The sequence below is a fragment of the Fundulus heteroclitus genome, unplaced genomic scaffold, assembly GCF_011125445.2.
Source record: "Fundulus heteroclitus isolate FHET01 unplaced genomic scaffold, MU-UCD_Fhet_4.1 scaffold_582, whole genome shotgun sequence".
NCBI classification, from domain to species: Eukaryota; Metazoa; Chordata; class Actinopteri; order Cyprinodontiformes; family Fundulidae; genus Fundulus; species Fundulus heteroclitus.
This window is the reverse complement of record NW_023397014.1, coordinates 1-24,182: the sequence shown is the minus strand read 5'-3', so window position 1 is coordinate 24,182 and position 24,182 is coordinate 1. Positions and strand designations below refer to the sequence as shown.

Here is a 24,182-nt window from a genome sequence, read left to right as displayed (position 1 = left end):
TTCTATGTCACTTCAAAGGATACTAAAAGAAGTTTAGAAGTTGTGATGGTTAGAACCATAGTCTCCAAACCCAGTGTTCCCACTGACCAATTAAATGGAACCTTGTTTTCATGTTTGATGGTTCCTTAGAATTTACCACCAGTGCAATATTGACAACAAAACCTCTCCTTAACAAGAGAACCGTAGATTCCCAACCCGGTGTTCGCATTGAGCAATTTAATGGAACCTTGTTTGCTCCGGTGATGATCCCTTAGTATTGTCTGCCAGAGCAATATTGACAACAAAATGTCCCCTTCACAAATGATGGAAACCTATATTAGAGTTTTGCGTGAATTTCAATTTCTTGACTCATTTAGTTATTGCATTAAGTTAATACAACGTTTTACAAAGATACAGCAAAATGTGTGTGTAACTGAGAAGGACTTTGCATTGGTCCAAGACTTTCTGACACATGGAAAAATCCAGAAACCTAATGCTTAAAGGTATAAACCACTTGGTCAGAAAAAGAATGGCTCGGTATGATTAGTCGGCAATTTTCTATTCCTTACCTGTGTTGCTTCAATAGTTAGCCATGCTGACTACTCAACCAGTGAAAGGGCAGAAGTGCAGGGTTTCTGTAGTGTAGTGGTCATCACGTTTGCTTTACACGCAAAAGGTCCCAGGTTCAAGACCTGGCAGAAACAATTTATTGAAACCAATGAGTTTCAAGAGTATGATTAGAGTATATTTGGCATTGATCATACCAGATTCATCTTAAATTCTATGTCACTTCAAAGGATACTAAAAGAAGTTTAGAAGTTGTGATGGTTAGAACCATAGTCTCCAAACCCAGTGTTCCCACTGACCAATTAAATGGAACCTTGTTTTCATGTTTGATGGTTCCTTAGAATTTACCACCAGTGCAATATTGACAACAAAACCTCTCCTTAACAAGAGAACCGTAGATTCCCAACCCGGTGTTCGCATTGAGCAATTTAATGGAACCTTGTTTGCTCCGGTGATGATCCCTTAGTATTGTCTGCCAGAGCAATATTGACAACAAAATGTCCCCTTCACAAATGATGGAAACCTATATTAGAGTTTTGCGTGAATTTCAATTTCTTGACTCATTTAGTTATTGCATTAAGTTAATACAACGTTTTACAAAGATACAGCAAAATGTGTGTGTAACTGAGAAGGACTTTGCATTGGTCCAAGACTTTCTGACACATGGGAAAAATCCAGAAACCTAATGCTTAAAGGTATAAACCACTTGGTCAGAAAAAGAATGGCTCGGTATGATTAGTCGGCAATTTTCTATTCCTTACCTGTGTTGCTTCAATAGTTAGCCATGCTGACTACTCAACCAGTGAAAGGGCAGAAGTGCAGGGTTTCTGTAGTGTAGTGGTCATCACGTTTGCTTTACACGCAAAAGGTCCCAGGTTCAAGACCTGGCAGAAACAATTTATTGAAACCAATGAGTTTCAAGAGTATGATTAGAGTATATTTGGCATTGATCATACCAGATTCATCTTAATTGTATGTCACTTCAAAGGATACTAAAAGAAGTTTAGAAGTTGTGATGGTTAGAACCATAGTCTCCAAACCCAGTGTTCCCACTGATCAATTTAATGGAACCTTGTTTTCATGTTTGATGGTTCCTTAGAATTTACCACCAGTGCAATATTGACAACAAAACCTCTCCTTAACAAGAGAACCGTAGATTCCCAACCCGGTGTTCGCATTGAGCAATTTAATGGAACCTTGTTTGCTCCGGTGATGATCCCTTAGTATTGTCTGCCAGAGCAATTATGACAACAAAATGTCCCCTTTACAACTGATGGAAACCTATATTAGAGTTTTGCGTGAATTTCAATTTCTTGACTCATTTGGTTATTGTGTTAAGTTAATTCAACGTTTTACAAAGATACAGCAAAATGTGTGTGTAACTGAGAAGGACTTTGCATTGGTCCAAGACTTTCTGACACATGGAAAAATCCAGAAACCTAATGCTTAAAGGTATAAACCACTTGGTCAGAAAAAGAATGGCTCGGTATGATTAGTCGGCAATTTTCTATTCCTTACCTGTGTTGCTTCAATAGTTAGCCATGCTGACTACTCAACCAGTGAAAGGGCAGAAGTGCAGGGTTTCTGTAGTGTAGTGGTCATCACGTTTGCTTTACACGCAAAAGGTCCCAGGTTCAAGACCTGGCAGAAACAATTTATTGAAACCAATGAGTTTCAAGAGTATGATTAGAGTATATTTGGCATTGATCATACCAGATTCATCTTAAATTCTATGTCACTTCAAAGGATACTAAAAGAAGTTTAGAAGTTGTGATGGTTAGAACCATAGTCTCCAAACCCAGTGTTCCCACTGACCAATTAAATGGAACCTTGTTTTCATGTTTGATGGTTCCTTAGAATTTACCACCAGTGCAATATTGACAACAAAACCTCTCCTTAACAAGAGAACCGTAGATTCCCAACCCGGTGTTCGCATTGAGCAATTTAATGGAACCTTGTTTGCTCCGGTGATGATCCCTTAGTATTGTCTGCCAGAGCAATATTGACAACAAAATGTCCCCTTCACAAATGATGGAAACCTATATTAGAGTTTTGCGTGAATTTCAATTTCTTGACTCATTTAGTTATTGCATTAAGTTAATACAACGTTTTACAAAGATACAGCAAAATGTGTGTGTAACTGAGAAGGACTTTGCATTGGTCCAAGACTTTCTGACACATGGGAAAAATCCAGAAACCTAATGCTTAAAGGTATAAACCACTTGGTCAGAAAAAGAATGGCTCGGTATGATTAGTCGGCAATTTTCTATTCCTTACCTGTGTTGCTTCAATAGTTAGCCATGCTGACTACTCAACCAGTGAAAGGGCAGAAGTGCAGGGTTTCTGTAGTGTAGTGGTCATCACGTTTGCTTTACACGCAAAAGGTCCCAGGTTCAAGACCTGGCAGAAACAATTTATTGAAACCAATGAGTTTCAAGAGTATGATTAGAGTATATTTGGCATTGATCATACCAGATTCATCTTAATTGTATGTCACTTCAAAGGATACTAAAAGAAGTTTGGAAGTTGTGATGGTTAGAACCATAGTCTCCAAACCCAGTGTTCCCACTGACCAATTAAATGGAACCTTGTTTTCATGTTTGATGGTTCCTTAGAATTTACCACCAGTGCAATATTGACAACAAAACCTCTCCTTAACAAGAGAACCGTAGATTCCCAACCCGGTGTTCGCATTGAGCAATTTAATGGAACCTTGTTTGCTCCGGTGATGATCCCTTAGTATTGTCTGCCAGAGCAATATTGACAACAAAATGTCCCCTTCACAAATGATGGAAACCTATATTAGAGTTTTGTGTGAATTTCAATTTCTTGACTCATTTAGTTATTGCATTAAGTTAATACAACGTTTTACAAAGATACAGCAAAATGTGTGTGTAACTGAGAAGGACTTTGCATTGGTCCAAGACTTTCTGACACATGGGAAAAATCCAGAAACCTAATGCTTAAAGGTATAAACCACTTGGTCAGAAAAAGAATGGCTCGGTATGATTAGTCGGCAATTTTCTATTCCTTACCTGTGTTGCTTCAATAGTTAGCCATGCTGACTACTCAACCAGTGAAAGGGCAGAAGTGCAGGGTTTCTGTAGTGTAGTGGTCATCACGTTTGCTTTACACGCAAAAGGTCCCAGGTTCAAGACCTGGCAGAAACAATTTATTGAAACCAATGAGTTTCAAGAGTATGATTAGAGTATATTTGGCATTGATCATACCAGATTCATCTTAAATTCTATGTCACTTCAAAGGATACTAAAAGAAGTTTAGAAGTTGTGATGGTTAGAACCATAGTCTCCAAACCCAGTGTTCCCACTGACCAATTAAATGGAACCTTGTTTTCATGTTTGATGGTTCCTTAGAATTTACCACCAGTGCAATATTGACAACAAAACCTCTCCTTAACAAGAGAACCGTAGATTCCCAACCCGGTGTTCGCATTGAGCAATTTAATGGAACCTTGTTTGCTCCGGTGATGATCCCTTAGTATTGTCTGCCAGAGCAATATTGACAACAAAATGTCCCCTTCACAAATGATGGAAACCTATATTAGAGTTTTGCGTGAATTTCAATTTCTTGACTCATTTAGTTATTGCATTAAGTTAATACAACGTTTTACAAAGATACAGCAAAATGTGTGTGTAACTGAGAAGGACTTTGCATTGGTCCAAGACTTTCTGACACATGGGAAAAATCCAGAAACCTAATGCTTAAAGGTATAAACCACTTGGTCAGAAAAAGAATGGCTCGGTATGATTAGTCGGCAATTTTCTATTCCTTACCTGTGTTGCTTCAATAGTTAGCCATGCTGACTACTCAACCAGTGAAAGGGCAGAAGTGCAGGGTTTCTGTAGTGTAGTGGTCATCACGTTTGCTTTACACGCAAAAGGTCCCAGGTTCAAGACCTGGCAGAAACAATTTATTGAAACCAATGAGTTTCAAGAGTATGATTAGAGTATATTTGGCATTGATCATACCAGATTCATCTTAATTCTATGTCACTTCAAAGGATACTAAAAGAAGTTTAGAAGTTGTGATGGTTAGAACCATAGTCTCCAAACCCAGTGTTCCCACTGACCAATTAAATGGAACCTTGTTTTCATGTTTGATGGTTCCTTAGAATTTACCACCAGTGCAATATTGACAACAAAACCTCTCCTTAACAAGAGAACCGTAGATTCCCAACCCGGTGTTCGCATTGAGCAATTTAATGGAACCTTGTTTGCTCCGGTGATGATCCCTTAGTATTGTCTGCCAGAGCAATATTGACAACAAAATGTCCCCTTCACAAATGATGGAAACCTATATTAGAGTTTTGCGTGAATTTCAATTTCTTGACTCATTTAGTTATTGCATTAAGTTAATACAACGTTTTACAAAGATACAGCAAAATGTGTGTGTAACTGAGAAGGACTTTGCATTGGTCCAAGACTTTCTGACACATGGGAAAAATCCAGAAACCTAATGCTTAAAGGTATAAACCACTTAGTCAGAAAAAGAATGGCTCGGTATGATTAGTCGGCAATTTTCTATTCCTTACCTGTGTTGCTTCAATAGTTAGCCATGCTGACTACTCAACCAGTGAAAGGGCAGAAGTGCAGGGTTTCTGTAGTGTAGTGGTCATCACGTTTGCTTTACACGCAAAAGGTCCCAGGTTCAAGACCTGGCAGAAACAATTTATTGAGACCAATGAGTTTCAAGAGTATGATTAGAGTATATTGGCATTGATCATACCAGATTCATCTTAAATTCTATGTCACTTCAAAGGATACTAAAAGAAGTTTAGAAGTTGTGATGGTTAGGACCATAGTCTCCAAACCCAGTGTTCCCACTGACCAATTGAATGGAACCTTGTTTTCATGTTTGATGGTTCCTTAGAATTTACCACCAGTGCAATATTGACAACAAAACCTCTCCTTAACAAGAGAACCGTAGATTCCCAACCCGGTGTTCGCATTGAGCAATTTAATGGAACCTTGTTTGCTCCGGTGATGATCCCTTAGTATTGTCTGCCAGAGCAATATTGACAACAAAATGTCCCCTTCACAACTGATGGAAACCTATATTAGAGTTTTGCGTGAATTTCAATTTCTTGACTCATTTGGTTATTGCATTAAGTTAATTCAACGTTTTACAAAGATACAGCAAAATGTGTGTGTAACGGAGAAGGACTTTGCATTGGTCCAAGACTTTCTGACACATGGAAAAATCCAGAAACCTAATGCTTAAAGGTATAAACCACTTGGTCAGAAAAAGAATGGCTCGGTATGATTAGTCGGCAATTTTCTATTCCTTACTTGTGTTGCTTCAATAGTTAGCCATGCTGACTACTCAACCAGTGAAAGGGCAGAAGTGCAGGGTTTCTGTAGTGTAGTGGTCATCACGTTTGCTTTACACGCAAAAGGTCCCAGGTTCAAGACCTGGCAGAAACAATTTATTGAAACCAATGAGTTTCAAGAGTATGATTAGAGTATATTTGGCATTGATCATACCAGATTCATCTTAAATTCTATGTCACTTCAAAGGATACTAAAAGAAGTTTAGAAGTTGTGATGGTTAGAACCATAGTCTCCAAACCCAGTGTTCCCACTGACCAATTTAATGGAACCTTGTTTTCATGTTTGATGGTTCCTTAGAATTTACCACCAGTGCAATATTGACAACAAAACCTCTCCTTAACAAGAGAACCGTAGATTCCCAACCCGGTGTTCGCATTGAGCAATTTAATTGGAACCTTGTTTGCTCCGGTGATGATCCCTTAGTATTGTCTGCCAGAGCAATATTGACAACAAAATGTCCCCTTTACAACTGATGGAAACCTATATTAGAGTTTTGCGTGAATTTCAATTTCTTGACTCATTTGGTTATTGCATTAAGTTAATTCAACGTTTTACAAAGATACAGCAAAATGTGTGTGTAACTGAGAAGGACTTTGCATTGGTCCAAGACTTTCTGACACATGGGAAAAATCCAGAAACCTAATGCTTAAAGGTATAAACCACTTGGTCAGAAAAAGGAATGGCTCGGTATGATTAGTCGGCAATTTTCTATTCCTTACCTGTGTTGCTTCAATAGTTAGCCATGCTGACTACTCAACCAGTGAAAGGGCAGAAGTGCAGGGTTTCTGTAGTGTAGTGGTCATCACTGTTTGCTTTACACGCAAAAGGTCCCAGGTTCAAGACCTGGCAGAAACAATTTATTGAGACCAATGAGTTTCAAGAGTATGATTAGAGTATATTTGGCATTGATCATACCAGATTCATCTTAAATTCTATGTCACTTCAAAGGATACTAAAAGAAGTTTAGAAGTTGTGATGGTTAGGAACCATAGTCTCCAAACCCAGTGTTCCCACTGACCAATTTAATGGAACCTTGTTTTCATGTTTGATGGTTCCTTAGAATTTACCACCAGTGCAATATTGACAACAAAACCTCTCCTTAACAAGAGAACCGTAGATTCCCAACCCGGTGTTCGCATTGAGCAATTTAATTGGAACCTTGTTTGCTCCGGTGATGATCCCTTAGTATTGTCTGCCAGAGCAATATTGACAACAAAATGTCCCCTTTACAACTGATGGAAACCTATATTAGAGTTTTGCGTGAATTTCAATTTCTTGACTCATTTGGTTATTGTGTTAAGTTAATTCAACGTTTTACAAAGATACAGCAAAATGTGTGTGTAACTGAGAAGGACTTTGCATTGGTCCAAGACTTTCTGACACACAGGAAAAATTCAGAAACCTAATGCTTAAAGGTATAAACCACTTGGTCAGAAAAAGAATGGCTCGGTATGATTAGTTGGCAATTTTCTATTCCTTACCTGTGTTGCTTCAATAGTTAGCCATGCTGACTACTCAACCAGTAAAAGGGCAGAAGTGCAGGGTTTCTGTAGTGTAGTGGTCATCACGTTTGCTTTACACGCAAAAGGTCCCAGGTTCAAGACCTGGCAGAAACAATTTATTGAAACCAATGAGTTTCAAGAGTATGATTAGAGTATATTTGGCATTGATCATACCAGATTCATCTTAAATTCTATGTCACTTCAAAGGATACTAAAAGAAGTTTAGAAGTTGTGATGGTTAGAACCATAGTCTCCAAACCCAGTGTTCCCACTGACCAATTAAATGGAACCTTGTTTTCATGTTTGATGGTTCCTTAGAATTTACCACCAGTGCAATATTGACAACAAAACCTCTCCTTAACAAGAGAACCGTAGATTCCCAACCCGGTGTTCGCATTGAGCAATTTAATGGAACCTTGTTTGCTCCGGTGATGATCCCTTAGTATTGTCTGCCAGAGCAATATTGACAACAAAATGTCCCCTTCACAAATGATGGAAACCTATATTAGAGTTTTGCGTGAATTTCAATTTCTTGACTCATTTAGTTATTGCATTAAGTTAATACAACGTTTTACAAAGATACAGCAAAATGTGTGTGTAACTGAGAAGGACTTTGCATTGGTCCAAGACTTTCTGACACACAGGAAAAATTCAGAAACCTAATGCTTAAAGGTATAAACCACTTAGGTCAGAAAAAGAATGGCTCGGTATGATTAGTCGGCAATTTTCTATTCCTTACCTGTGTTGCTTCAATAGTTAGCCATGCTGACTACTCAACCAGTGAAAGGGCAGAAGTGCAGGGTTTCTGTAGTGTAGTGGTCATCACGTTTGCTTTACACGCAAAAGGTCCCAGGTTCAAGACCTGGCAGAAACAATTTATTGAAACCAATGAGTTTCAAGAGTATGATTAGAGTATATTTGGCATTGATCATACCAGATTCATCTTAATTGTATGTCACTTCAAAGGATACTAAAAGAAGTTTGGAAGTTGTGATGGTTAGAACCATAGTCTCCAAACCCAGTGTTCCCACTGACCAATTAAATGGAACCTTGTTTTCATGTTTGATGGTTCCTTAGAATTTACCACCAGTGCAATATTGACAACAAAACCTCTCCTTAACAAGAGAACCGTAGATTCCCAACCCGGTGTTCGCATTGAGCAATTTAATGGAACCTTGTTTGCTCCGGTGATGATCCCTTAGTATTGTCTGCCAGAGCAATATTGACAACAAAATGTCCCCTTCACAAATGATGGAAACCTATATTAGAGTTTTGCGTGAATTTCAATTTCTTGACTCATTTAGTTATTGCATTAAGTTAATTACAACGTTTTACAAAGATACAGCAAAATGTGTGTGTAACTGAGAAGGACTTTGCATTGGTCCAAGACTTTCTGACACATGGGAAAAATCCAGAAACCTAATGCTTAAAGGTATAAACCACTTGGTCAGAAAAAGAATGGCTCGGTATGATTAGTCGGCAATTTTCTATTCCTTACCTGTGTTGCTTCAATAGTTAGCCATGCTGACTACTCAACCAGTGAAAGGGCAGAAGTGCAGGGTTTCTGTAGTGTAGTGGTCATCACGTTTGCTTTACACGCAAAAGGTCCCAGGTTCAAGACCTGGCAGAAACAATTTATTGAGACCAATGAGTTTCAAGAGTATGATTAGAGTATATTTGGCATTGATCATACCAGATTCATCTTAAATTCTATGTCACTTCAAAGGATACTAAAAGAAGTTTAGAAGTTGTGATGGTTAGAACCATAGTCTCCAAACCCAGTGTTCCCACTGACCAATTAAATGGAACCTTGTTTTCATGTTTGATGGTTCCTTAGAATTTACCACCAGTGCAATATTGACAACAAAACCTCTCCTTAACAAGAGAACCGTAGATTCCCAACCCGGTGTTCGCATTGAGCAATTTAATGGAACCTTGTTTGCTCCGGTGATGATCCCTTAGTATTGTCTGCCAGAGCAATATTGACAACAAAATGTCCCCTTTACAACTGATGGAAACCTATATTAGAGTTTTGCGTGAATTTCAATTTCTTGACTCATTTGGTTATTGTGTTAAGTTAATTCAACGTTTTACAAAGATACAGCAAAATGTGTGTGTAACTGAGAAGGACTTTGCATTGGTCCAAGACCTTCTGACACACGGGAAAAATCCAGAAACCTAATGCTTAAAGGTATAAACCACTTGGTCAGAAAAAGAATGGCTCGGTATGATTAGTCGGCAATTTTCTATTCCTTACCTGTGTTGCTTCAATAGTTAGCCATGCTGACTACTCAACCAGTGAAAGGGCAGAATTGCAGGGTTTCTGTAGTGTAGTGGTCATCACGTTTGCTTTACACGCAAAAGGTCCCAGGTTCAAGACCTGGCAGAAACAATTTATTGAAACCAATGAGTTTCAAGAGTATGATTAGAGTATATTTGGCATTGATCATACCAGATTCATCTTAAATTCTATGTCACTTCAAAGGATACTAAAAGAAGTTTAGAAGTTGTGATGGTTAGAACCATAGTCTCCAAACCCAGTGTTCCCACTGACCAATTTAATGGAACCTTGTTTTCATGTTTGATGGTTCCTTAGAATTTACCACCAGTGCAATATTGACAACAAAACCTCTCCTTAACAAGAGAACCGTAGATTTCCAACCAGGTGTTCGCATTGATCAATTTATTGGAACCTTGTTTGCTCCGGTGATGATCCCTTAGTATTGTCTGCCAGAGCAATATTGACAACAAAATGTCCCCTTTACAACTGATGGAAACCTATATTAGAGTTTTGCGTGAATTTCAATTTCTTGACTCATTTGGTTATTGCATTAAGTTAATTCAACGTTTTACAAAGATACAGCAAAATGTGTGTGTAACTGAGAAGGACTTTGCATTGGTCCAAGACTTTCTGACACACGGGAAAAATCCAGAAACCTAATGCTTAAAGGTATAAACCACTTGGTCAGAAAAGGATTGCTCGGTATGATTAGTCGGCAATTTTCTATTCCTTACTTGTGTTGCTTCAATAGTTAGCCATGCTGACTACTCAACCAGTGAAAGGGCAGAAGTGCAGGGTTTCTGTAGTGTAGTGGTCATCACGTTTGCTTTACACGCAAAAGGTCCCAGGTTCAAGACCTGGCAGAAACAATTTATTGAGACCAATGAGTTTCAAGAGTATGATTAGAGTATATTTGGCATTGATCATACCAGATTCATCTTAAATTCTATGTCACTTCAAAGGATACTAAAAGAAGTTTAGAAGTTGTGATGGTTAGGACCATAGTCTCCAAACCCAGTGTTCCCACTTACCAATTTAATGGAACCTTGTTTTCATGTTTGATGGTTCCTTAGAATTTACCACCAGTGCAATATTGACAACAAAACCTCTCCTTAACAAGAGAACCGTAGATTCCCAACCCGGTGTTCGCATTGAGCAATTTATTGGAACCTTGTTTGCTCCGGTGATGATCCCTTAGTATTGTCTGCCAGAGCAATATTGACAACAAAATGTCCCCTTTACAATTGATGGAAAACCTATATTAGAGTTTTGCGTGAATTTCAATTTCTTGACTCATTTGGTTATTGCATTAAGTTAATTCAACGTTTTACCAAGATACAGCAAAATGTGTGTGTAACTGAGAAGGACTTTGCATTGGTCCAAGACTTTCTGACACATGGGAAAAATCCAGAAACCTAATGCTTAAAGGTATAAACCACTTGGTCAGAAAAAGAATTGCTCGGTATGATTAGTCGGCAATTTTCTATTCCTTACCTGTGTTGCTTCAATAGTTAGCCATGCTGACTACTCAACCAGTGAAAGGGCAGAAGTGCAGGGTTTCTGTAGTGTAGTGGTCATCACGTTTGCTTTACACGCAAAAGGTCCCAGGTTCAAGACCTGGCAGAAACAATTTATTGAGACCAATGAGTTTCAAGAGTATGATTAGAGTATATTTGGCATTGATCATACCAGATTCATCTTAAATTCTATGTCACTTCAAAGGATACTAAAAGAAGTTTAGAAGTTGTGATGCTTAGGAACCATAGTCTCCAAACCCAGTGTTCCCACTGACCAATTTAATGGAACCTTGTTTTCATGTTTGATGGTTCCTTAGAATTTACCACCAGTGCAATATTGACAACAAAACCTGTCCTTAACAAGAGAACCGTAGATTTCCAACCAGGTGTTCGCATTGATCAATTTATTGGAACCTTGTTTGCTCCGGTGATGATCCCTTAGTATTGTCTGCCAGAGCAATATTGACAACAAAATGTCCCCTTCACAACTGATGGAAACCTATATTAGAGTTTTGCGTGAATTTCAATTTCTTGACTCATTTGGTTATTGCATTAAGTTAATTCAACGTTTTACAAAGATACAGCAAAATGTGTGTGTAACGGAGAAGGACTTTGCATTGGTCCAAGACTTTCTGACACACGGGAAAAATCCAGAAACCTAATGCTTAAAGGTATAAACCACTTGGTCAGAAAAAGAATGGCTCGGTATGATTAGTCGGCAATTTTCTATTCCTTACTTGTGTTGCTTCAATAGTTAGCCATGCTGACTACTCAACCAGTGAAAGGGCAGAAGTGCAGGGTTTCTGTAGTGTAGTGGTCATCACGTTTGCTTTACACGCAAAAGGTCCCAGGTTCAAGACCTGGCAGAAACAATTTATTGAGACCAATGAGTTTCAAGAGTATGATTAGAGTATATTTGGCATTGATCATACCAGATTCATCTTAAATTCTATGTCACTTCAAAGGATACTAAAAGAAGTTTAGAAGTTGTGATGGTTAGACCATAGTCTCCAAACCCAGTGTTCCCACTGACCAATTTAATGGAACCTTGTTTTCATGTTTGATGGTTCCTTAGAATTTACCACCAGTGCAATATTGACAACAAAACCTCTCCTTAACAAGAGAACCGTAGATTCCCAACCCGGTGTTCGCATTGAGCAATTTATTGGAACCTTGTTTGCTCCGGTGATGATCCCTTAGTATTGTCTGCCAGAGCAATATTGACAACAAAATGTCCCCTTTACAATTGATGAAAACCTATATTAGAGTTTTGCGTGAATTTCAATTTCTTGACTCATTTGGTTATTGCATTAAGTTAATTCAACGTTTTACCAAGATACAGCAAAATGTGTGTGTAACTGAGAAGGACTTTGCATTGGTCCAAGACTTTCTGACACACGGGAAAAATCCAGAAACCTAATGCTTAAAGGTATAAACCACTTGGTCAGAAAAGGATTGCTCGGTATGATTAGTCGGCAATTTTCTATTCCTTACTTGTGTTGCTTCAATAGTTAGCCATGCTGACTACTCAACCAGTGAAAGGGCAGAAGTGCAGGGTTTCTGTAGTGTAGTGGTCATCACGTTTGCTTTACACGCAAAAGGTCCCAGGTTCAAGACCTGGCAGAAACAATTTATTGAGACCAATGAGTTTCAAGAGTATGATTAGAGTATATTTGGCATTGATCATACCAGATTCATCTTAAATTCTATGTCACTTCAAAGTATACTAAAAGAAGTTTAGAAGTTGTGATGCTTAGGACCATAGTCTCCAAACCCAGTGTTCCCACTTACCAATTTAATGGAACCTTGTTTTCATGTTTGATGGTTCCTTAGAATTTACCACCAGTGCAATATTGACAACAAAACCTCTCCTTAACAAGAGAACCGTAGATTCCCAACCCGGTGTTCGCATTGAGCAATTTATTGGAACCTTGTTTGCTCCGGTGATGATCCCTTAGTATTGTCTGCCAGAGCAATATTGACAACAAAATGTCCCCTTTACAATTGATGAAAACCTATATTAGAGTTTTGCGTGAATTTCAATTTCTTGACTCATTTGGTTATTGAATTAAGTTAATTCAACGTTTTACAAAGATACAGCAAAATGTGTGTGTAACTGAGAAGGACTTTGCATTGGTCCAAGACTTTCTGACACATGGGAAAAATCCAGAAACCTAATGCTTAAAGGTATAAACCACTTGGTCAGAAAAAGAATTGCTCGGTATGATTAGTCGGCAATTTTCTATTCCTTACCTGTGTTGCTTCAATAGTTAGCCATGCTGACTACTCAACCAGTGAAAGGGCAGAAGTGCAGGGTTTCTGTAGTGTAGTGGTCATCACGTTTGCTTTACACGCAAAAGGTCCCAGGTTCAAGACCTGGCAGAAACAATTTATTGAGACCAATGAGTTTCAAGAGTATGATTAGAGTATATTTGGCATTGATCATACCAGATTCATCTTAAATTCTATGTCACTTCAAAGGATACTAAAAGAAGTTTAGAAGTTGTGATGCTTAGGACCATAGTCTCCAAACCCAGTGTTCCCACTGACCAATTTAATGGAACCTTGTTTTCATGTTTGATGGTTCCTTAGAATTTACCACCAGTGCAATATTGACAACAAAACCTGTCCTTAACAAGAGAACCGTAGATTCCCAACCCGGTGTTCGCATTGAGCAATTTATTGGAACCTTGTTTGCTCCGGTGATGATCCCTTAGTATTGTCTGCCAGAGCAATATTGACAACAAAATGTCCCCTTTACAACTGATGGAAACCTATATTAGAGTTTTGCGTGAATTTCAATTTCTTGACTCATTTGGTTATTGTGTTAAGTTAATTCAACGTTTTACAAAGATACAGCAAAATGTGTGTGTAACTGAGAAGGACTTTGCATTGGTCCAAGACTTTCTGACACACGGGAAAAATCCAGAAACCTAATGCTTAAAGGTATAAACCACTTGGTCAGAAAAAGAATGGCTCGGTATGATTAGTCAGCAATTTTCTATTCCTTACCTGTGTTGCTTCAATAGTTAGCCATGCTGACTACTCAACCAGTGAAAGGGCAGAATTGCAGGGTTTCTGTAGTGTAGTGGTCATCACGTTTGCTTTACACGCAAAAGGTCCCAGGTTCAAGACCTGGCAGAAACAATTTATTGAAACCAATGAGTTTCAAGAGTATGATTAGAGTATATTTGGCATTGATCATACCAGATTCATCTTAAATTCTATGTCACTTCAAAGGATACTAAAAGAAGTTTAGAAGTTGTGATGGTTAGAACCATAGTCTCCAAACCCAGTATTCCCACTGAACAATTTAATGGAACCTTGTTTTCATGTTTGATGGTTCCTTAGAATTTACCACCAGTGCAATATTGACAACAAAACCTGTCCTTAACAAGAGAACCGTAGATTCCCAACCAGGTGTTCGCATTGATCAATTTATTGGAACCTTGTTTGCTCCGGTGATGATCCCTTAGTATTGTCTGCCAGAGCAATATTGACAACAAAATGTCCCCTTTACAACTGATGGAAACCTATATTAGAGTTTTGCGTGAATTTCAATTTCTTGACTCATTTGGTTATTGTGTTAAGTTAATTCAACGTTTTACAAAGATACAGCAAAATGTGTGTGTAACTGAGAAGGACTTTGCATTGGTCCAAGACTTTCTGACACACGGGAAAAATCCAGAAACCTAATGCTTAAAGGTATAAACCACTTGGTCAGAAAAAGAATGGCTCGGTATGATTAGTCAGCAATTTTCTATTCCTTACCTGTGTTGCTTCAATAGTTAGCCATGCTGACTACTCAACCAGTGAAAGGGCAGAAGTGCAGGGTTTCTGTAGTGTAGTGGTCATCACGTTTGCTTTACACGCAAAAGGTCCCAGGTTCAAGACCTGGCAGAAACAATTTATTGAAACCAATGAGTTTCAAGAGTATGATTAGGCAAGGCAAGGCAAATTTATTTATATAGCACAATTCAGTACAAAGACAATGCAAAGTGCTTTACATGATTAAAACATAGCAAAATAAAACAGAATAAGAGCAAGTAGGAATAAAATATAGATAGAAAATAGAACAAAAAAGTGGTGATTCAGTTAACTAGGACAGTTGAAGGCAATTTTAAACAAATGTGTTTTTAATCTTGATTTAAAAGCACTCAGGCTTTCCGCACTTTTACAGTTTCTGGAAGTTTGTTCCAGATAATTGGAGCATAGGAACTAAAAGCTGCTTCTCCATGTTTGGTTCTGGTTCTAGGTATGCAGAGCAGGCTGGAGCCAGAAGACCTGAGTGGTCTGGATGGTTTATACGCTGATAACAAGTCTGTGATGTATTTAGGAGCTAAGCCATTTAAGGATTTATAGACTAACAGAAGTATTTTAAAGTCTATTCTCTGAGATACAGGGAGCCAGTGTAAGGACTTTAGAACTGGGGTGATGTGCTCTACTTTCTTAGTCTTAGTGAGGACGCGGGCAGCAGCGTTCTGGATCAGCTGCAGCTGTCTGATCCACTTTTTAGGCAGACCTGTGAAAACACCGTTGCAGTAATCAATTCGACTAAAAATAAACGCATGGATTAGTTTTTCTAGATCCTGCTGAGACATCAGTCCTTTAATCCTAGAAATGTTCCTCAGGTGATAGAAAGCCGACCTTGTAACTGTCTTTAGATGCTTTGAAGGTTCAGGTCTGAGTCCATCACTACACCCAGGTTTCGGGCCTGATTTGTGGTTTTTAGCTGAAGCGACTGAAGCTGTGTGCTAACTTTTGATCTTTCCTCTATTGGTCCAAATATTATTACTTCAGTTTTGTTTTTATTCAATTGGAGAAAATTTTGGCACATCCACGTATTGATTTCTTCTAGGCATTTACTCAGTGCCTGAATTGGTTCATAGTCACCTGGTGACATGGTGATGTAAAGCTGTGTGTCGTCTGCATAGTTATGGTAGCTGATGTTGTTATTTTTTATTATCTGGGCTAGAGGGAGCATGTAGATATTGAATAGGAGGGGACCCAGGATGGACCCTTGGGGAACCCCAAATGGGATTTTTGTCATCTCTGATGTAAAGTTACCTACTGATACAAAAAATTCCCTGTCCTTTAAGTAGGATTTAAACCAGTTGAGAGCTGTACCAGAGAGGTTGACCCAGTTCTCCAGGCGTTCTAACAGAATGGAGTGATCGACAGTATCAAATGCTGCACTAAGGTCCAATAGAACCAGCATGGTGGTTCTTCCACAGTCTGTATTTATATGGATGTCATTAAACACCTTGATCAGGGCGGTCTCTGTACTGTGGTGAGCACGGAAACCTGACTGGAAACGTCAAATCGGCTGGTCGTTGTTAAGAAGGTGTTTAATTGTTGAAACACAGCTTTTTCAATAATCTTACTGATAAAGGGGAGGTTTGAGATGGGCCTGTAGTTCTGGAGTAGAAGTTTGTCTAAATTATTCTTTTTCAGCAGTGGTTTGATAATTGCTGTTTTTAGGGACTGGGGGAAAACACCTGACAGGAGGGACGTGTTTATTATCTGAGTCAAATCAGACGCTATGACAGGTAAAACTTTTTAAAGAAAGCTGTGGGTAGAACATCAAGACAGCATGAAGAGGAACTTAGCTGCTGAATGATCTGCTCTAAGCTTTTGTAGTTTATTTGGCTGAATTGGGACATTTTGTCAGGATAGGTTCCAGCTGAGTACGGCTTTGGTTCTGGAGCTGGTGTGGAAGTACAAACTGATCCTCTAATTTTAGGATTTTCTCAGTAAAGAAGTTAGCAAATTCGTTGCAGGCCCTGGTGGAGTGGAGTTCTGAAGCCACGGACACAGGAGGATTTGTTAACCTGTCGACTGTGGAAAATAAGACACGAGCATTATTAATGTTTTTCTTAATGATCTCAGAGAAGAAAGATTCTCTTGCATTTTTCAATTGTAAGTTATATCTGTTAAGTCTCTCTTTATAGATGTCATAGTGAACCAGGAGTCTATTCTTTCTCCACCTGCGTTCAGCTTTTCGACATTCCCTCTTTTCACTTCTAACTGATGGAGCATTTCTCCAAGGAGATTTTTTCTTCTTCCCGGAAACAACTTTCACTTTAACTGGAGCAATGCAGTCAATGATGTCTGAGACTTTAGACTGAAAGTTATCTACTAGCTCATCTACTGAGTTGCAGCCCAAGGTTGAAGTAGCAGAGTAAGCTTGAATAAAAGTTTCAGTGGCATTGTCCTTAAAGGTGCGTTTTCTTACGATGTCCCTTTGGCTAAATGAGTCACTGGTAATGATACATTCAAAGGTAACGGAGAAGTGATCGGATAAGGCAACATCAGTTACATTGACCTGTGAAATGTTTAGACCTTTAGTGATGATTAAGTCTAAAATATGTCCCTGTTTGTGTGTTGGCTGTTTAACATGCTGAGTTAAACCAAAGTTTCTAAGTGTGTCACACAGTTCTTTTGCACTTCTGTCTTCAGGGTTGTCAACGTGAAAGTTGAAGTCTCCCACAATAATTAAACAGTCATAATCAACACATATCACAGACAAGAGGTCACTAAAATCCTTAAAAAAAGTTTGATGTGGACTTAGGAGGCCTGTAAACATTCAGAAACATAGTTCGTACCGGGCTCTTTACCTTGAGAGCCAAATGTTCAAAAGAGTCAAATTTTCCCAAAAACACCTTTTTACACTTTAGTGAATCATTAAACAATGTTGCTACTTCCTCCACCTTTCCTTTGCTGTCTGCTCTCACAAAGGAAATTGTAGTTTGGAGGTGTTGACTCCAGCAGTATTACTTCTTCATTAGATTCATGTAACCATGTTTCTGTTAAAAACATAACATCAAGATTGTTGTCAATAATAAAGTCATTAATTAAAAGGGATTTTCCTGACAGAGATCTAATGTTTAATAAACCTAGTTTATATGATTTGGTGGTTGATGATGTCTCTGTGGCAGTTGCATCTGACAGTTAATGACTTTCAAGTATTTGTTCCTGTTTATCCTTTTGTTTTTCTTTTTTCTGCCACGAATCATCACAGATATTCCGTAATTCCCGGGAAAAGACCCAAGCTGATTCTTGAAACTGTCCTTGTCTGATAAACGTGCAGCGAGGGCCCGCTGTGTATCACAGCGAAGTAATCTGAAGGTCTTGAGGACAGGCATGTTCCGTGATACGTAGAGGAGGATCTGGGGCTCTGCGGCCTTTGGAAGATGCTGGTTTAGTCACAGAGCTGTGGCTATATGGAGAGGATGTCATCTGTAGGCCAATCTTAAATACTTTGTTCATGTTGGGAGAAAATTCCAGAAAAGGAACCTCTGGGCTTTGTGGAGAGGAAGGCGAGGCGGGTGTAGTCCGGACCGGTGTTCGTGACGATGGATTTTCTTGGTCCTCTCTTTGTCCTGCTAAGATCTGGGATGAATCCTCCTGTAGCTCTGAGAAAGCCTCTTTCTGTGTCATCTTTCTGGCCATGTTTATCTTGGCTTGTTCGGGCTGCACTGGGCTTATCTTTTGTTTAGGCACTGGATGTACATTGTTTGGGACAAAGCTGATGACAAATGGTTCACAGAATAGAAGATGTTTGAAATCAGCCGTTTTGCACCAGACCTATTTAGAGAGAAGCCATCTCTGTTGAACAGATGTCTTCTTTCCCAGAAGATGTTAAAGTTGTCTATGAAGGTTACAGTTGTTTCTTTGCATGTTTTTTCCAGCCATTTGTTTAGCATCAGAATTCGGGAAAAATCTCGTCTCCACAAGCCACGGGCGGGAAAGGGCCGCTCAGAAAGCACCTTGACATTTTTGCCATGAACTAAGTTCAAACAGACGAATGTATCCTCTTTCAATACTTCTGATTTTCTTATCCGGGTGACGTCGCCCAGGGCTTCAGCTTGTAATTATGAGTTTTTCCAAGGTCGGACGCTCTTTCAAGATCCTTGGAAGGATGTCTAATAAATCAGACACCAGGCCATAGTTTGAGTCGACCTCTGTGTTTTTTCTTGTTACAGAAATGTTTAATCCCACATACAGACCCACTGCATAAAATCAGGGTCCTTGGCCCCGTGGCATGTCTTTTCTCTGATGTATTAGAGCGAAAGTCGTTGACGTACCTCTGAGTGTTGTCATGATTCTCCTGGGTCACATTTTGGAGCGGAGCGAATCTGTTTCGTAAGGAATTCCAGCATTTCCAGCAGGTTACTCCTATCATTTGTTGTGGGAACAGCCCGCTGTTGTTTCACTTGTCCTGGGACATCTCTCTGTAGTCTCGGCCAGTTTTCTTTGTCTAGGCGTGGGGTTTCGTTGAACCTTTGGTCTTGCACCCTGAGTGATCCAGGGATTCTCATTTTTCCTCAGGGATCTGTTTGTTCAGAGAGTTGCTGGGCTGGTGGGTCCCCGTTTGGAGTCGCAGGCAGGGTTGTTTCATTTCCATATGCGCCGTTTACATCATAATTCAGTTCGAGTCGGCATATCTTCTGTTCTATAACGGCGATCTTTTGTAGAAGCGTGTCAAGGTCCACTGTGGTGAAGGTAGGCATCTTTGCAAAATCAAAATCAAAAATAAATAAAAAGAAAAATAAATAAAAATAACTAAATCCAACTTTCCGTGGTTTTGGCAAAGAGATAAAAAGGAGATAAAAAGTAAAACGCAGGAAAATGCAAGCAAGCAGGGAGCAGAGAAAAAGCGTCCGAGCAGGCAGAGAGGCGGAGCAGAAAAAGATTAGAGTATATTTGGCATTGATCATACCAGATTCATCTTAATTGTATGTCACTTCAAAGGATACTAAAAGAAGTTTAGAAGTTGTGATGGTTAGAACCATAGTCTCCAAACCCAGTGTTCCCACTGATCAATTGGAATGGAACCTTGTTTTCCTGTTTGATGGTTCCTTAGAATTTACCACCAGTGCAATATTGACAACAAAAACCTCTCCTTAACAAGAGAACCGTAGATTTCCAACCAGGTGTTCGCATTGATCAATTTATTGGAACCTTGTTTGCTCCGTGATGATCCCTTAGTATTGTCTGCCAGAGCAATATTGACAACAAAATGTCCCCTTTACAACTGATGGAAACCTATATTAGAGTTTTGCGTGAATTTCAATTTCTTGACTCATTTGGGTTATTGTGTTAAGTTAATTCAACGTTTTACAAAGATACAGCAAATGTGTGTGTAACTGAGAAGGACTTTGCATTGGTCCAAGACTTTCTGACACATGGGAAAAATCCAGAAACCTAATGCTTAAAGGTATAAACCACTTGGTCAGAAAAAGAATGGCTCGGTATGATTAGTCGGCAATTTTCTATTCCTTACCTGTGTTGCTTCAATAGTTAGCCATGCTGACTACTCAACCAGTGAAAGGGCAGAAGTGCAGGGTTTCTGTAGTGTAGTGGTCATCACGTTTGCTTTACACGCAAAAGGTCCCAGGTTCAAGACCTGGCAGAAACAATTTATTGAGACCAATGAGTTTCAAGAGTATGATTAGAGTATATTTGGCATTGATCATACCAGATTCATCTTAAATTCAATGTCACTTCAAAGGATACTAAAAGAAGTTGGAAGTTGTGATGGTTAGAACCATAGTCTCCAAACCCAGTGTTCCCACTGATCAATTTAATGGAACCTTGTTTTCATGTTTAATGGTTCCTTAGAATTTACCACCAGTGCAATATTGACAACAAAACCTGTCCTTAACAGAGAACCGTAGATTCCCAACCCGGTGTTCGCATTGAGCAATTAATGGAACCTTGTTGCTCCGGTGATGATCCCTTAGTATTGTCCTGCCAGAGCAATTATGACAACCAAAATGGTCCCCCTTTACAACTGATGGAAACCTATATTAGAGTTTTGCGTGAATTTCAATTTCTTGACTCATTTGGTTATTGTGTTAAGTTAATTCAACATTTTACAAAGATACAGCAAAATGTGTGTGTAACTGAGAAGGACTTTGCATTGGTCCAAGACCTTCTGACGTACGGGAAAAATCCAGAAACCTAATGCTTAAAGGTATAAACCACTTGGTCAGAAAAAGAATGGCTCGGTATGATTAGTCGGCAATTTTCTATTCCTTACCTGTGTTGCTTCAATAGTTAGCCATGCTGACTACTCAACCAGTGAAAGGGCAGAAGTGCAGGGTTTCTGTAGTGTAGTGGTCATCACGTTTGCTTTACACGCAAAAGGGTCCTAGGTTCAAGACCTGGCAGAAACAATTTATTGAGACCAATGAGTTTCAAGAGTATATTTGGCATTGATCATACCAGATTCATCTTAAATTCTATGTCACTTCAAAGGATACTAAAAGAAGTTTAGAAGTTGTGATGGTTAGGACCATAGTCTCTCAAACCCAGTGTTCCCACTGACCAATTTAATGGAACCTTGTTTTACTGTTTGATGGTTCCTTAGAATTTACCACCAGTGTGTAACCCGGGTGTAAATCTCAGTGATCAAGCCTGTGTAAAATTCAACTTCCATCCCCTCACTACTTCATAGCCAATCACTGTCAAGCATCAAGGTCACCTGTACTTCCACAGCCTATCAGCTAGGTATATTAGCTGGAGTAAGGAAGTAGGAAAATAAGGACATGTTGGGGAGAAGCAGAGCTGCAGGAGCTAACTACTTTGCCAGGATGAGATGGGGGAGAAAACCCTCTTGTGTGAGGCATAAACTTTGGAATTGGGTGAGTGTTTCTGTGTGTGCCTTAGTGTCATTGATGTAAATGTTTGTTTGTATACTTGGTAATTTAGCAGCTAAACAAAACGACGACCATTTTAGATTTATACAAACCACATGTAAACAATTGGGTGCCTTAAATGTTTGTTGAGCACTTGTTTATATTAGGTTTTCTTTACATTTCATGTTGACTAATTCATATAGTGCGTATTTATTGGATTTTCATGGATGTAATTTTATATTGAACTTTATATTTATATTGAATATGCATATTGACTGAAAATTGGAATTATTTATAGTGCAAAGAGTGCCATTTATTGAATTTGTGTGTGTGCACACTAGAATGTTTGAATATATATATTGAGAAAATGGTCCTGTTTTATTATTCAGGCCAGGGGTTTGATGGCGAGCTGAAGATCCAGGCCTAGAGCCCAAGAAAGATTTGCACGTTGGCGTGCGTGCGTGAAGACTTGTTGATCTCCTGCCAGGCTGGTAGGAGGCTCCTTGCAGCCAATGAACAATTCTGTTCTACTCTGATCTGACTTGCGTCAGTCAGGACCTTGCACTGCACCAAGCACTTTAAAAGAACTTGCTTGGGACCTTTAACCAACCCCAGCTTGGGGTGAATGAACTGAAGGGTGTGGGTTCATTAATTGTGGAATTGATTAATGTTTTTTTTCTGTTTATTTTGTTTTTCTCTTTTGCGCATTTTTATATGGCCATTTGAATGTTTCACTGTTGTAAATTATGTATATAATTGTCCTACACTATAAATACAAAGGCACTCGCAACTGCAACCTTCCAGTCTGTCTGCTTCCTTCATGAGTCTTATCTAGTTTCTGATCCAACTAGCCCATTGACCCCGATTGGTCAGCTACCCACTTGCATTGATTTAAAATGTACTATATATATTTACAAATAGGCTACAAGTGCAATATTGACAACAAAACCTGTCCTTAAACAGAGAACCGTAGATTCCCAACCCGGTGTTCGCATTGAGCAATTTTAATGGAACCTTGTCTTTGTCTTCCGGTGGAATGATCCTTAGTATTGTCTGCCAGAGCAATATTGACAACAAAATGTCCCTTCACAACTGATGGAAACCTATATTAGAGTTTTGCGTGAATTTCAATTTCTTGACTCATTTGGTTATTGTGTTAAGTTAATTCAACGTTTTACAAAGATACAGCAAAATGTGTGTGTAACTGAGAAGGACTTTGCATTGGTCCAAGACTTTCTGACACACGGGAAAAATCCAGAAACCTAATGCTTAAAGGTATAAACCACTTGGTCAGAAAAAGAATGGCTCGGTATGATTAGTCGGCAATTTACTATTCCTTACCTGTGTTGCTTCAATAGTTAGCCATGCTGACTACTCAACCAGTGAAAGGGCAGTAGTGCAGGGTTTCTGTAGTGTAGTGGTCATCATGTTTGCTTTACACGCAAAAGGTCCCAGGTTCAAGACTTGGCAGAATCAATTTATTGATATCAAGAGTATGATTAGAGAATATTTGGCGTTGATCATACCAGATTCATCTAAATTCTATGTCACTTCAAAGGATACTAAAAGCAGTTTAGAAGTTGTGATGGTTAGAACCATAGTCTCCAAACCTAGTATTCCCACTGACCAATTTAATGGAATCTTGTTTGCTACTATGACTTCCTTAGCATTTTCCGCCAGAGCAATATTTGACAACAAAATCTGCGCTTCACAACTGACGGAAAGCTAGATTATAGTTTTGCATGAACTTTCATTTTTAGACTAATTTTGTTATGGTTTTACAAATAGAGAGCAAAATTTGTTGTTCATGTTACTACGAAATCAGTGGTTGGGTGAGCTTAATTTGGACATTATCTATTCATTCTGAAACAGCTCTGGTGAAGGTCACTAATGATAATCTCATGGCCTCAGATAATGGATTGGTCTGTACTTGTCCTGTTCGATCAGTGCCGCATTTGATACAGCTGATCACAATATTCTCATGAATGACTTGAACATACTGTAGGGATTAAGGGGAAAGCATTAGGCTGGTTTAAATCTTATCTGTCGGACAATATTCAGTTTGTTCGTGTTAATAGTAAATCTTTTCAAACTTTAGGGGTCACTTGTGGAGTACCCAAACAGGGTTCCATTTCTTGGGCCAATTCTCTTTACTAAATATATGCTTCCGATTGGCAAAAATTATCACACAGCATTTGATTAATTTCCACTGTTATGCTGATGATACTGAGCTATATTCATCCATAAATCCTGATGAATCTAATGAATTACTTTGACTACAGGCATGTCTTGAGACATCAAAAGCTGGATGACTTTAAATTTCCTGCATTTAAATTCTGACA

At 38.9% G+C, this 24,182-nt stretch overlaps 23 non-coding genes across 23 annotated transcripts; all 23 read left to right on the top strand.

Annotated features, from left to right (window-relative positions):
• The first annotated feature begins 610 nt into the window (after window positions 1-610).
• Window positions 611-683, top strand: trnav-uac. The gene has a single exon. It is a non-coding gene; the product is annotated as a tRNA-Val (tRNA).
• Window positions 684-1,369: 686 nt separating this feature from the next.
• Window positions 1,370-1,442, top strand: trnav-uac. Its single transcript has one exon. It is a non-coding gene; the product is annotated as a tRNA-Val (tRNA).
• Window positions 1,443-2,126: 684 nt separating this feature from the next.
• Window positions 2,127-2,199, top strand: trnav-uac. Its single transcript has one exon. It is a non-coding gene; the product is annotated as a tRNA-Val (tRNA).
• A 686-nt stretch (window positions 2,200-2,885) lies between these two features.
• On the top strand, window positions 2,886-2,958 carry trnav-uac. Its single transcript has one exon. It is a non-coding gene; the product is annotated as a tRNA-Val (tRNA).
• A 685-nt stretch (window positions 2,959-3,643) lies between these two features.
• Window positions 3,644-3,716, top strand: trnav-uac. The gene has a single exon. It is a non-coding gene; the product is annotated as a tRNA-Val (tRNA).
• A 686-nt stretch (window positions 3,717-4,402) lies between these two features.
• On the top strand, window positions 4,403-4,475 carry trnav-uac. Its single transcript has one exon. It is a non-coding gene; the product is annotated as a tRNA-Val (tRNA).
• A 685-nt stretch (window positions 4,476-5,160) lies between these two features.
• Window positions 5,161-5,233, top strand: trnav-uac. Its single transcript has one exon. It is a non-coding gene; the product is annotated as a tRNA-Val (tRNA).
• Window positions 5,234-5,917: 684 nt separating this feature from the next.
• Window positions 5,918-5,990, top strand: trnav-uac. The gene has a single exon. It is a non-coding gene; the product is annotated as a tRNA-Val (tRNA).
• Window positions 5,991-6,678: 688 nt separating this feature from the next.
• trnav-uac lies at window positions 6,679-6,752 on the top strand. Its single transcript has one exon. It is a non-coding gene; the product is annotated as a tRNA-Val (tRNA).
• Window positions 6,753-7,440: 688 nt separating this feature from the next.
• On the top strand, window positions 7,441-7,513 carry trnav-uac. Its single transcript has one exon. It is a non-coding gene; the product is annotated as a tRNA-Val (tRNA).
• Window positions 7,514-8,200: 687 nt separating this feature from the next.
• trnav-uac lies at window positions 8,201-8,273 on the top strand. Its single transcript has one exon. It is a non-coding gene; the product is annotated as a tRNA-Val (tRNA).
• A 686-nt stretch (window positions 8,274-8,959) lies between these two features.
• Window positions 8,960-9,032, top strand: trnav-uac. Its single transcript has one exon. It is a non-coding gene; the product is annotated as a tRNA-Val (tRNA).
• Window positions 9,033-9,718: 686 nt separating this feature from the next.
• Window positions 9,719-9,791, top strand: trnav-uac. Its single transcript has one exon. It is a non-coding gene; the product is annotated as a tRNA-Val (tRNA).
• Window positions 9,792-10,476: 685 nt separating this feature from the next.
• trnav-uac lies at window positions 10,477-10,549 on the top strand. The gene has a single exon. It is a non-coding gene; the product is annotated as a tRNA-Val (tRNA).
• A 687-nt stretch (window positions 10,550-11,236) lies between these two features.
• Window positions 11,237-11,309, top strand: trnav-uac. Its single transcript has one exon. It is a non-coding gene; the product is annotated as a tRNA-Val (tRNA).
• A 687-nt stretch (window positions 11,310-11,996) lies between these two features.
• trnav-uac lies at window positions 11,997-12,069 on the top strand. The gene has a single exon. It is a non-coding gene; the product is annotated as a tRNA-Val (tRNA).
• A 684-nt stretch (window positions 12,070-12,753) lies between these two features.
• On the top strand, window positions 12,754-12,826 carry trnav-uac. Its single transcript has one exon. It is a non-coding gene; the product is annotated as a tRNA-Val (tRNA).
• Window positions 12,827-13,512: 686 nt separating this feature from the next.
• trnav-uac lies at window positions 13,513-13,585 on the top strand. The gene has a single exon. It is a non-coding gene; the product is annotated as a tRNA-Val (tRNA).
• A 686-nt stretch (window positions 13,586-14,271) lies between these two features.
• trnav-uac lies at window positions 14,272-14,344 on the top strand. Its single transcript has one exon. It is a non-coding gene; the product is annotated as a tRNA-Val (tRNA).
• Window positions 14,345-15,030: 686 nt separating this feature from the next.
• On the top strand, window positions 15,031-15,103 carry trnav-uac. Its single transcript has one exon. It is a non-coding gene; the product is annotated as a tRNA-Val (tRNA).
• A 5,442-nt stretch (window positions 15,104-20,545) lies between these two features.
• On the top strand, window positions 20,546-20,618 carry trnav-uac. The gene has a single exon. It is a non-coding gene; the product is annotated as a tRNA-Val (tRNA).
• A 686-nt stretch (window positions 20,619-21,304) lies between these two features.
• On the top strand, window positions 21,305-21,378 carry trnav-uac. Its single transcript has one exon. It is a non-coding gene; the product is annotated as a tRNA-Val (tRNA).
• A 1,864-nt stretch (window positions 21,379-23,242) lies between these two features.
• trnav-uac lies at window positions 23,243-23,316 on the top strand. The gene has a single exon. It is a non-coding gene; the product is annotated as a tRNA-Val (tRNA).
• The last annotated feature ends 866 nt before the right edge of the window (window positions 23,317-24,182 follow it).